Source organism: Bos javanicus, chromosome 11 (assembly GCF_032452875.1).
Source record: "Bos javanicus breed banteng chromosome 11, ARS-OSU_banteng_1.0, whole genome shotgun sequence".
NCBI lineage: Eukaryota > Metazoa > Chordata > Mammalia > Artiodactyla > Bovidae > Bos > Bos javanicus.
In genome coordinates this window covers 62,825,618-62,837,831 of record NC_083878.1, presented here as the reverse complement: position 1 = coordinate 62,837,831, position 12,214 = coordinate 62,825,618, and the positions used below count along the sequence as shown (strand labels likewise).

Genomic DNA, 12,214 nt, shown 5'->3' with positions numbered 1-12,214 from the left:
CTTCTACCAAAGTGGTAAATTTGTTACAACTGATGAACCTACACTGACGCATCATTATTACCCAAAGTCCATAGTTCATATTAGGGTTCATTCTTGGTGCTATACATTCTGAGTTTGGACAAATACATAAAGACATGCATCTACCAGTACAGTATTACACAGAATAGTTTCACTGTCCCTCAAATCCTGTGTTCCACCTCCTCTATTCATCTGTCCCTCTCCCCTACCCTGGCAACCACTGATTTTCTTACTGTCTCCATAGTTCTGCTTTTACTAGAATGTTATTTAATTAGACTTATAGAGTATGTAGCTTGTATATACTGTATGATTGGCTTCTTTCACCTAGTAATATGTATTGAAGGTTCTTCCTCCATGTCTTTTCATGGCTTGAAAAATTTATTTTCTTAAACTATTGAATAATATTCCATTACCTGAATATACCATAGTTTAATTTTTTATAACTTTCCATTTTGAAATTGCTTAGGACTCACAAGAAGTTGTAAAAATAGTACAGAGTTCTCACATATGCTCTCACCCAGTTTCCCTCAGTAAGAATACGGTAAACAACAGTACACGATCAAATCCTGAAACCGACATCCGTATAACCTATTAAATCAGCTACAGACCTTGTTTAGATTTCATCACTTTTCCTCTCTTAGGGTGTCTGTGCAGTTTTATGAAACTGATTATACGTGCAGATTAGATTTCACTGTCACTATAATTGGGGTTAGAACTGTTGCAAAAATAGTTCAATAATATCAGTATAAAGTCCTTTGTGTAATCCCTAAATAGTCATGCCCTTCCATAAACCCAAACTGTTGGAAACTACTAATCTGTTCTCCATCATTATAATTTTGCTATGTCAAGAGTGTTATCTAAATGGAATTATGTAATATGTAACCCTGTGAAGTTGGCTTTTTCACTCCCCTTAATGCCCTCAAGATCCATCCATGTTGTTGTATGTGTCCACACTTCATTCCTTTTTATTGCTAAGTAGCATTCCACTATTTAACTTAAATGCAGAGTACATCATGAGAAACGCTGGGCTGGAAGAAGTACAAGCTGGAATCAAGATTGCCGGGAGAAATATCAATAACCTCAGATATGCAGATGACACCACCCTTATGGAAGAAAGTGAAGAGGAACTAAACAGCCTCTTGATGAAAGTGAAAGAGGAGAGTGAAAAAGTTGGCTTAAAGCTCAACATTCAGAAAACGAAGATCATGGCATCTGGTCCCATCACTTCATGGTAAATAGATGGGGAAACAGTGTCAGACTTTATTTTTTGGGCTCCAAAATCACTGCAGACGGTGACTGCAGCCATGAAATTAAAAGACACTTACTCCTTGGAAGGAAAGTTATGACCAACCTAGATAGCATATTCAAAAGCAGAGACATTACTTTGCCAACAAAGGTCCGTCTAGTCAAGGCTATGGTTTTTCCAGTGGTCATGTATGGATGTGAGTTGGACTGTGAAGAAAGCTGAGTGCCGAAGAATTGATGCTTTTGAAGTGTGGTGCTGGAGAAGACTCTTGAGAGTCCCTTGGACTGCAAGGAGATCCAACCAGTCCATTCTGAAGGAGATCAGTCCTGGGTGTTCATTGGAAGGAACGATGTTAAAGCTGAAACCTCAATACTTTAGCCACCTCATGCGAGAGTTGACTCACTGGAAAAGACCCTGATGATGGGAGGGATTGGGGGCAGGAGGAGAAGGGGACGACAGAGGATGAGATGGCTGGATGGCATCACCAACTCGATGGACCTGAGTTTGAGTAAACTCCGGGAGTTGGTGATGGACAGGGAGGCCTGGCATGCTGCAATTCATGGGGTCACAAAGAGTCAGACGCAACTGAGCAAGTGAAATGAACTGATTCCACTATATAGATGTCACCACAGTTTGTTTTTCCATTTACTCCATGTAAGACATCTAGGTTATTTTCAGTATTTTTACAACTACGAGTAAAGCTGCTATGAACATTTGTGTACAGATTGTTATGTGAACATGAGTCCTCATTTCTTTAAGATGAATACTCAGGAGTGCAAAGGCTGGGTCACATGGTAAGTGTGTAATTAATGTTATAAGCCAAACTGTCTTCCCAAGTTAACTTTTAAGGGGTCAAATTGATTTTCCATTAATAGTTTTCTTCATTATTTTGCTGTCATAAAGGCTTAAATTTTAAATTTAATAAATATTCACTTTTATTTTCTTCTATTTTACAGGGTTTTTTTTTTACATTTAATAAATTTACAATTTATTTTGGCATATGGTCTAAAGCAAAGGTCTAAGTGAATTTTTTTGTAACTAGCAATTATCACAGTCACATTTCTTGAATAATTCTTCCCAGGCCTGTTAGTTTATGATATCTCCTTTTTTTTTTTTTTACACATTCAATTCTTAAATGGAATCTGTGTATGAGTTATTATTTTCCTCTGTACTAAACAGTCAAAAGTGTCACAAGACAGACTTATCAGTAAAAGGAAAGGGAAGATTAATATCAAAGTCCTAGAATAAAACAGCCCATAAACAATAAATTGATCCTCACAGTTGTCAAGTTAGACACAAGAGGAAATTGTTTACTACAAAATTTAACCAGTTTTGCAAGATAACAACAATAAATTCTTTCAACTCTCAGGATAAAATTTCTTAAGATCTTCCAGTTTTAGAGAGAAGGTGCCTTATAAACCACATAATTTGATTCAGAGAGGAGGAAAATGAGGCTCACTGATAAGCAACTTTACTGAGTTATAGCTGGTTAGCAGAAAATGGCTTCAGAATACAAAAAGATCTTTAGGTTAATGACTGGTCAGTGCTGAGAGAAATAAGCAAGTCAGAAGAAAAAAGATCCCACTGTAATGTATCTACTTTAAATTGTGTACCTTACAAAATCAGCATTATGAAGAAGGAAATAACTGCTTTAGTTCCAAGATACTTTTTTTTCCCTGACGATTTAAAGAGAAAATCATACACACAGTAAAAGATACACATAAATTCTATTTTCTTCCCTTGTTGAGCTTCCTGATAACTCCTTCTAATGCTGGGTGTACAAGGTCATTTGGCCTCTAACAGTTTCCCTATAATTATGAAGTTCCTAGTGTTTAAAAATATTCTCCAATTGTTAAAGTGTGGAGAAAGGGACACTTGCACACACATACAGAAGGCAATTTGGCTATACTATGTGAACTCTATTTTTTTTTTTTTCGTTAAACAAAACGCTCCAGAGGGATTACTTAAGCAAATTATGCCATATCATTAAAATAGGATCCTTCTGAATCTTTTTAATATAATTCCTTTTTTAAATTTAAAAGCAATCATAATGATGCAGACATGTCAAAAGGACACAAAAACCAGCTTGAAGGGATTACTACTGTTTAAATCAGGGACAACTTCAGGATCAAAATAAAGATGATGATGGATTATAAGTCACTGAATAAAATAATAAACTATCAGCCCTCATGGATATAAACATGTAAATAAATAAATTGAAAGTTTGATTAGGAACAAGATATTGCACAGCTTCAAAATACCTCCCCACAACATACTTAATTACAAAGGGAACAAGGGTAACTTTCCCTTGGTGAAGACTGACACTTAAATTAAGTGATCAAAGTCAGTATCATTAGAAGCAGAAATACAGAAATCATGCATCCACCACCTGATAAGATGCAATGAGGACACAGACTCCTTTCTGGAATCCCTGCCAAAAAATACACAGTCTGACTCGATTCATGATGAAACTTCAGACAAATTCAAATTGAGAGAGAATCTATAAAACAACTGGTCTATAATAATCTTCAAAAGTATCAATGCCATGAAAGTAACAGAAAAATTGGAACTGTTCCAGATTGAAGTTGACTAAAAGAGCTGTGGCAAGTAAATACTACACTTGATTCTCAACTGGCTCCCCTTTCTATATAGGTCATTATTGGATGACTGTGAGACTTGAACAGAGCCCAAGGAGTAGCAGCAATGCACTGATGCTTTCTTGATTTTGATGGTAGTGTTGTGGTTATGTAAGAGAAGTCCTCAGTATACACACTGAAATATTTGGAAGAGATGGGGCAACAGTCTCAAACTGTTCTGGGGAAAAAAAAATCTTATTTGTACTAAACCCGCAACTTTTTATAAGTTTCTGATTACTGCAAGATGAAAAATGAAAAAAGTTAAAAGCATCCCAGGAGATTTATGCTTGCATTTAAATATACCTATTTTATAATAAAATGTGTTACTTACACAATAATAATGCTTTATTAAAAATTACAGCAGATATGCATAAAATTTACCAAATTTAAACTACTTTTAAGTGTACGGTTCAGTGGCTTTAAGTGTATTGACACTGTTGTACAACCATCACCAGCATCAATCTCTGGAACTTTTTTATCCTCCAAAACATCAAAGTGCCTTTGTACTTACTAAATGACAACTCCCCATTCTCCATCCCCACCCCCTAGCTCCTGCAGCCACCATTCCACTGTCTGTCTCTAGGAATTTTGACTACTCTAGGTGCCTCCTGTAAGAAGAATCATGCAGTATTTGTTCTTCTGTAACTGGTTTACTTCACTTTCCATGATGTCCTCAAGGTTTATACATATTGCAGCAAGTGTCAGAATTGCATTCTTTTTAAGGTTGAATACAATCCTATTGTATGTGATACTATCATCTGCTGATAGACAGATGGGTTGGTTCCACATTTTGGCTACTGTGAATCATGCTTCCATGAATGTGCGTGTATAACATATCTTATTTTTTAAAACGTTTTACTTTGAAAGAATAATAGATGAACGAAGTTGCAAAAACGGTAAAATCCTGTGCACCCTTCACCCAGCTCCTTCTAATGGTGACATCTCAGATAGTTCTAGCATAATAGCAAAACTGGAAACACTGGTATTACCATCAACTGAACTACAGACCTTTATTCTGTTTTCACCATTTAAAAAAAAAAAAAAAAACTTGCATTCTTTTGTGTTTGTGACTGTGAAGAAGGCTGAGCACCGAAGAATTGATGCTTTTGAAGTGTGGTGTTGGAGAAGACTCTTGAGAGTCCCTTGGACTGCAAGGAGATTCAACCAGTCCATTCTGAAGGAGATCAGCCCTGGGATTTCTTTGGAAGGAATGATGCTAAAGCTGAAACTCCAGTACTTTGGCCACCTCATGTGAAGAGTTGACTCATTGGAAAAGACTCTGATGTTGGGAGGGATTGGGGGCAAGAGGAGAAGGGGACGACAGAGGATGAGATGGCTGGATGGCATCACTGACTCGATGGACGTGAGTCTGAGTGAACTCCAGGAGTTGGTGATGGACAGGGAGGCCTGGCGTGCTGCGATTCATGGCCTCGCAAAGAGTCGGACACGACTGAGGGAATGATCTGATCTGACAGTTCAATTTTACGCCATGTACAGATCTATGTAACCACCAGTATCAAGATACAGACCTGCCCCCACTCTTCCAACCCATTCCTGTCCCTGTTGAGGTTGTTCAGTTGCTCAGTTGTGTCCAGCTCTTTGCGACCCCATGGACTGCAGCACGCCAAGCTTCCCTGTCCTTCACTATATCCTGGAGTTTGTTCAAACTCATGTCCATTGAGTCAGTGATGTCATCCAACCATTTCATCCCCCTTTTCCTCCTGTCCTCAATTTTTCTCACCATCAGGATCTCTTCCAATGAGTTGGCTCTTTGCATCAGGTGGCCAAAGTGTTGGAAGTTCAGCTTCAGCATCAGTCCTTCCAATGAATATTCTGGGCTGATTTCCTTTAGGATTGACTAGTTTGATCTCCTTGCTGTCCAAGGGAGTTTCAAGAGTCTTCTCCAGCACCACAGTTCAAAAGCATCAATTTTTTGTCACTCAGCCTTCTTTACAGTCCAACTCTCACATTCATACATGACTACTGGAAAAACCATAGCTTTGATATATGGACCTTTGATGGCAAAGTGATGTCTCTGCTTTTTAATACACTGTCCCTGGGCAACCACTAAGCTATTTTACATCTCCTTTAATTTTATGAAAAGTATTAGGTAAATAGAATCATACAGCATGTAACCTTTTGTGGTTGACTTTTTTCATTCAGTATAATGCACTTAAGGTCCGGGGCTGGATGAAACACAATCTGGAATCAAGACTGCAGGGAGAAATATCAATAACCTTAGATATGCAGATGATACCACCCTTATGGCAGAAAGTGAAGAAGAGCTAAACAGCCTCTTGATGAAAGTGAAAGAGGAGAGTGAAAAAGCTGGCTTAAAACTCAACATTCAGAAAACTAAAATCATGGCATCCGGTCCCATCACTTCATGGCAAATAGATGGGGAAACAATGGAAACAGTGACAGACTTTATTTTCTTGGGCTCCAAAAATCACTGCAGATGCTGATGACAGCCATGAAATTAAAAGACGCTTACTCCTTGGAAGAAAAGTTATGACCAACCTAGACAGCATATTAAAAAGCAGAGACATTACTTTGCCGACAAAGGTCCATCTAGTCAAAGCTATGGTTTTTCCAGTGGTAATGTATGGATGTGAGAGTTGGACTGTGAAGAAAGCTGAGCGCCGAAGAATTAATGCTCTTGAACTATGGTGTTGAAGACTCTTGAGAGTCCCTTGGGGTTGTGGTAAGGACTGCCTGAGTGGATGCATACTGGAGTGGGTTCAGTTCAGTCGCTCAGTCATGTCTGACTCTTTGCGACCACATGGACTGCAGCATGCCAGGCTTCCCTGTCCATCACCAACTCATTAATAATACATACACTGTGTATTTAAATAGTATTTATAATAAAGATGCTAAAGACATTTACATATAGGTTTCTGTGTGAACACAGGTTCTTATTTCTCTGGGATAACTGAGCAAGCACAGGATCACTGGATCTTATGTTAGCGCATGTTTAGTTTGGTAAAAAACTGCCAAACTATTTTTCAGAGTGCTGTATCATTTTACATTCTTATAACATTTTATTTGTAAAGGACCATCTGTGATGTTTAAGTAGAATCTGTTCATGGTTAATCTACTGCCTTTTCTGTTGTTTGAAAAATGAAACATTTTATTGTTTTCAGGCTTACTTCAAACTGGGATGTTAAGGCAAATACAAAGATCTGAATCAGGAACTTTGTAACCAACAACAGAAAGTAGTTTTTCTTCTTGTCCCACTTTAGCAAGGTATTCTCTCTCTCCTCCTTAGGTGTGACAGGCTTTATGAGACCCCCGGACTATGAACGTTTCCCCATTCCTCAAAACTGTGTCACCTATTGATGAGAAGAACACGGGTTGCACATTCACGTCAGCAGGTCTTGGCTCTGGTCCACCTCACCCTTCAGAAACCTGAGAGAGCCACTGCTCCTGGGTCTCAGCTAAGAATGCCAACCAGTCAGTGTGGAGGAGGTCTGAAATTTTCCAGAAAATTCTTCTGTGCCCAAGCCAATTCAGTAAAATTTGTTAACTGAAGTATATTTGTTCATTTTAGCTTAAGTGTAATGAATTTAAATATTAAGTCTGACTTAAACAAATCTACTATTTTTTTTTAACCACAGGAAAATATGGATTTTTAAGTAGTTCTTTCTACTGAACAGAAGTATAGATGAGCTGACATTAATACTGTGCCTGGCACACAACCACCTCAATAAATATTTCTTCATCCTTAATGAACTACTTACTTCACACACAAGGAGTCCTATCTATTATCCAATTTCTTTACAATCTGAACAAGCACTTGTGGGTGTGTGCATGTGGGTTTTGCAGGGAAGGGGGGGTATGCTCAACTTGCCTTTTTCTTGTCTGCTGATTCCAAGATCTGTTAGAGGACAGTAAACAAGTAACGGGGATATCTAGGAAAGACTGAAGTCACAGTTTACACAAGGCTCTCATGACTGAGTAGTCATGGTAGTCCTAAAGGTAGTCAGAGCAACCCTGTGTCAGAGTGGCAGCCAGGAAGACAGGGGTACAATGAGTGAAGGTGATTCAGAATTCATCTCTCTCAAGAGGAAGAGCCACATTTGCCTAACGAGCTCTAGCCAAGTCTGAAATGGTCTTGGGAAAAAAAAGATGGTGAGTCTTCAGGCTGAAAGCTCTGGGCTCAAGTGGCAAGATGGGCTTGGGAAGGCAAAGGAATGAAAAGAGGGATGGGGCTGATATCATTTAAGACTATCAACCCATTTAAAAATAGTTTCTCAAGAAGCACAAAGTTGGAGGACTTAACCTAACCAGATACCAAGCCTTTGTTTAAAGCTATATGGCCATGTGATAAACCAAGATGCCAGTGCAGAGTGGTGGGGGGGAAAGAATAGGCTTTCAACAAATGGTGCTAGATCATCAACTGGGAGAAAAAAATCTTTGATTCTACCTAATATCTTACTCAAAAGTTAGTACCATACAGAGTGTAGGCCTAAATGTGAAAGATAAAATAATCAACCTTCTAGGAGGTAATTTAAGAGATTATTTTCATGACTTCAGGGAAGGTAAGGTGCTTTAAACAATAGAAAGCAGCAATCATAAAAGAGTAAATTGATAAATTGGACTCAAGGTTAAAAACTTCCATCAGGAGAACATTAAGAGAATGAAAAGGCAAGCCACTGTCTGGAAGATACTTGCAATACATGTAACTGTCAAAGAACTCACACCCAGAATATGCAAAAAATTCCTACAAATCGATATGAGACGATCTAAAAGAAAAATGGCCAAAGTATTTAGACAAAAGAGTACTTCACAAAGGAGGATGTCCAAAAAGCGAATAAGCATATGAAAAGTCATCAGGAAAATGCACATTAAAACCACAACAAGACACAACAACATCCCCACTAGGATGGCTAAAATTAGAACAATTTAAACTATAGCCACTGATGGCAAAGACTGGAGCAACTGGGATTTTCATTCTTTAATGGCGGGAGTGTAAACTGGTATGCCCACTTGGAGAATGCCTCAGAAGTACTTACTAAAACTATACCAGGTTTATATCCCACAAAAGCGAGTATTTACATGTGCTAAAAGACACGCACAAGACCGTTCTTGACAACTTTATTCTTAACTGAAAATAACCTAAATGTACATCATCAGAATGGTTAAAATAAACCACGGTATAAGCAAACATGGCAATGAAATGAATTATTACTAATATGCAACAACACAGATGAGTATTACAGACATAATGTATAAAAGAAACCAGATAAATATATATAAAATACACATTGCATGACTCCATTTCTATGCGGTTCCAAAGACACAAAACTGATCTATGATGGTAATTCAGAATAGTGGTTATCTGATGCTGGGAAAGACTGAAGGCAGGAGGACAAGGGGACAACAGAGGATGAGCTGGTTGGATGGCATTACTGACTTGATGGACGTGAGTATGAGCAAGCTCTGGGAGTCGGTGATGGACAGCCTGGTGTGCTGCGGTCCATGGGGTTGCAAAGAGTCGGACACAACTGAGCGACTGAACTGAACTGATAGGGAGGGGTAGAGTACTGACTGAAGAGCAGCATTGAAGAGCCTGCTGGACACTAACAGAGATAATGTTATTATCGCTCCACTGGGTAGTATTTATACTGGCACATACTTTTATAAAAACTCATCCTGTTGTACACTTACGGTTTGTGTGCTTTGCTGTGTGTATGCTATATGTCAAAAAGTGTTTCTCAGAAAATCAACATACTTAGATTAACAGCAGTTATGTTACAAGTGAATGACTATATGACCATAGCTAAAAATATACTACTCTAGAAAAAAATTTTTTTGCTTATTAATACCTTGCCTTATTCTGGGATATAAATATAAGGCTGTATTTATATAGATATAATATATCTCAAGAGGTAGTATGGCATGAGGGCAAGATCTTGGATCTGGAGTTAGACAGAGACCAGGTTTAGGTTCTGGTTTCCCTGTTTACTAACTATGTGAGTTTGCCCTCTCTGAGCCTTCAGTTTCCTATCTATAAAAAGCGGCTTGCAGTCCCTACTCTACAATGCTGTTATGAGGATTTTAGATAACAGACCTTAAGTACCCGGCACATTCTGTGCACTAATTATCAACTATCATCACATTTAAACTTATACCCAAGTCTGTGGCTCAAATCACAATCTAGCCTTAACAAGATCTAAGCCAATGTTTGCTTACTTGGCTCAAACATTCACACTACTCTGCATAGACTTTTAAAAGGTCACTGAGGGACTGCCTTGGTGGTCCAGTGGTTTGGACTTTGTGCTTCCAATGTCGGGGTGCAGGTTGGGTTCAATCACTGATTAGGAACTAAGATCCCACATGCTACATGGTGCAGTCAAAAATTTAAAAATAAAACAGAATCACACAGCTTAAAAGGTCACTGAAAGAATAAATCATTTAAGAAAACTATTAGTAACCACATTAAAGATACAGGAAGTTGACTTTATTTCTAATTTCTATAACCAATCCCAAGAAAATATGAAACAATGCCCAAGGTTAAAGGACTGAGACCATAACCTCTGAACTAATTCAAAGGACCGGTAGTAGTCTGTTAAAAGATAGAGGCTTTGAAATAGAACAGGATAGTGTAACCCAAAAGTTCTCACCAGTAGTACCTTGAAGGATACTGGCTGTAGATACTTCCAAGTTAGAGAAAAGACCACAAGAGGAAAAGCTTCTAAGCAGGTGCTTAGAATGATTCTGCATACTTCTCTGAGAGAGAGAATCCTCCACCAAACCTCTGTCCTTCATCATCCACACAAAGTATCCTCTACCCCAAAGAACCTTGAGCACACATTTGGTGGTAATGGTGGGGTCTCTAAGAGGCCCTCTAGGGAATCCCAGAATCATCCATTGAGAGTTCCTTCTGGATAAGCTAAAAACTCACCAAAGAGAAATCCCCATCTTTTACAATAGTGGTCCCCAAACTTTCTGGCAGCAGGGACCGGTTTCATGGAAGACAGTTTTTCCACGGTGGGGGAAGGGGATAGTGCAGGAGGTAATGTGAGAGAGATGGGGAGCGGCAGATGAAGCTTCCACTCACCTGTTGCTCACCTCCTGCTTTTGCTTTTTGCTTCCACCTCCTGTTGCTTTTACTCCTGCTGTGTAGCCCAGTTCCCAGCAGGCAAGGACTGACACTGGTTAGGGAACAGGTCCAAGGTCTGGGGATTGGGGATCCCTGTTTTACAGGACACCAGCCCAGCTTAATCAATGTATACATCAACTTTCAAGGCCAGACAGCACTTTCAGATGACGTAATCCAGCTTTACCAAGGACCCTTCACCCCAAACACATTTTTATAGGGACTGAGTTGGAAGTGGATGGTTGTGGTGAAGAACACAAGCAGAAAGGTTAGTGGTAAGAAAAGGGAAAAGACAACTGTATCTGAACGTATGCTACTGACTTAAATAGTACAAATGACACTGCTACTGCTAAGTCACGTCAGTCATGTCAGACTCTGTGCGACCCCATAGACGGCAGCCCGCTAGGCTCCCATCCCTGGGACTCTCCAGGCAAGAACACTGGAGTGGGTTGCCATTTCCTTCTCCAGTGCATGAAAGTGAAAAGTGAAAGTGAAGCCACTCAGTTGTGTCCGACTCTTCGCGACTCCGTGGACTGTAGCCTACCAGGCTCCACCATCCATGGGATTTCCCAGGCAAGAGTACTGGAGTGGACTACCAAGCTTTATTTAATGGAACACACACACACACACACTCACTACCTTTTTACCACAATATGTTTGAGGTTTATAATTAATCACTTGTTTAAAAAAAATATTTTTTTTAGAAAAATGAAAGAAAATACTATATAAACAATTAACATCGATTTGCATTACAAATGTTGCCTGTTATTTCAGTAGTCTAAATTATTTAAATCTTTACTGTAATATCCTCATGGGAGTTTTCAGATACTATCACTATCAAAATGCACTGTCAATGAATCCTCCCAGCCTGCATTCCTGCTTAGGAGTCATCTTGTCATAAAAACCAAAAGAAAAAGCTTTTCTTCTGAGCCATATGAAGATTTAAATTCAGTTAACTCTTTGTTTTCAACATATCTAGAAATGCCTTGGCCATGATGTCACAAAAGTTTTCATGCTTCTAAAATTTTAAATCTATAAAATGATCATTTTCTTTTCTCTTTTTGAGTGGTTTATTCTCAGTGTATTAAATTGTTCAGTCGCTAAGTGGTGTCTAACTCTTTGCAATCCCATAGACAGCCAGGCTTCCCTGTCTTTCACTATCTCCGAGAGATTGCTCAAACTCATGTCCATTGAGTTAGTGATGTCATGGTG

General features: G+C 38.8%; 1 protein-coding gene across 3 annotated transcripts in view; it reads right to left on the bottom strand.

Annotated features, from left to right (window-relative positions):
- The window catches only part of AFTPH (aftiphilin), a 74,616-nt gene that overhangs the window by 40,969 nt on the left and 21,433 nt on the right, over positions 1 to 12,214 (bottom strand). The window lies entirely within an intron of this gene.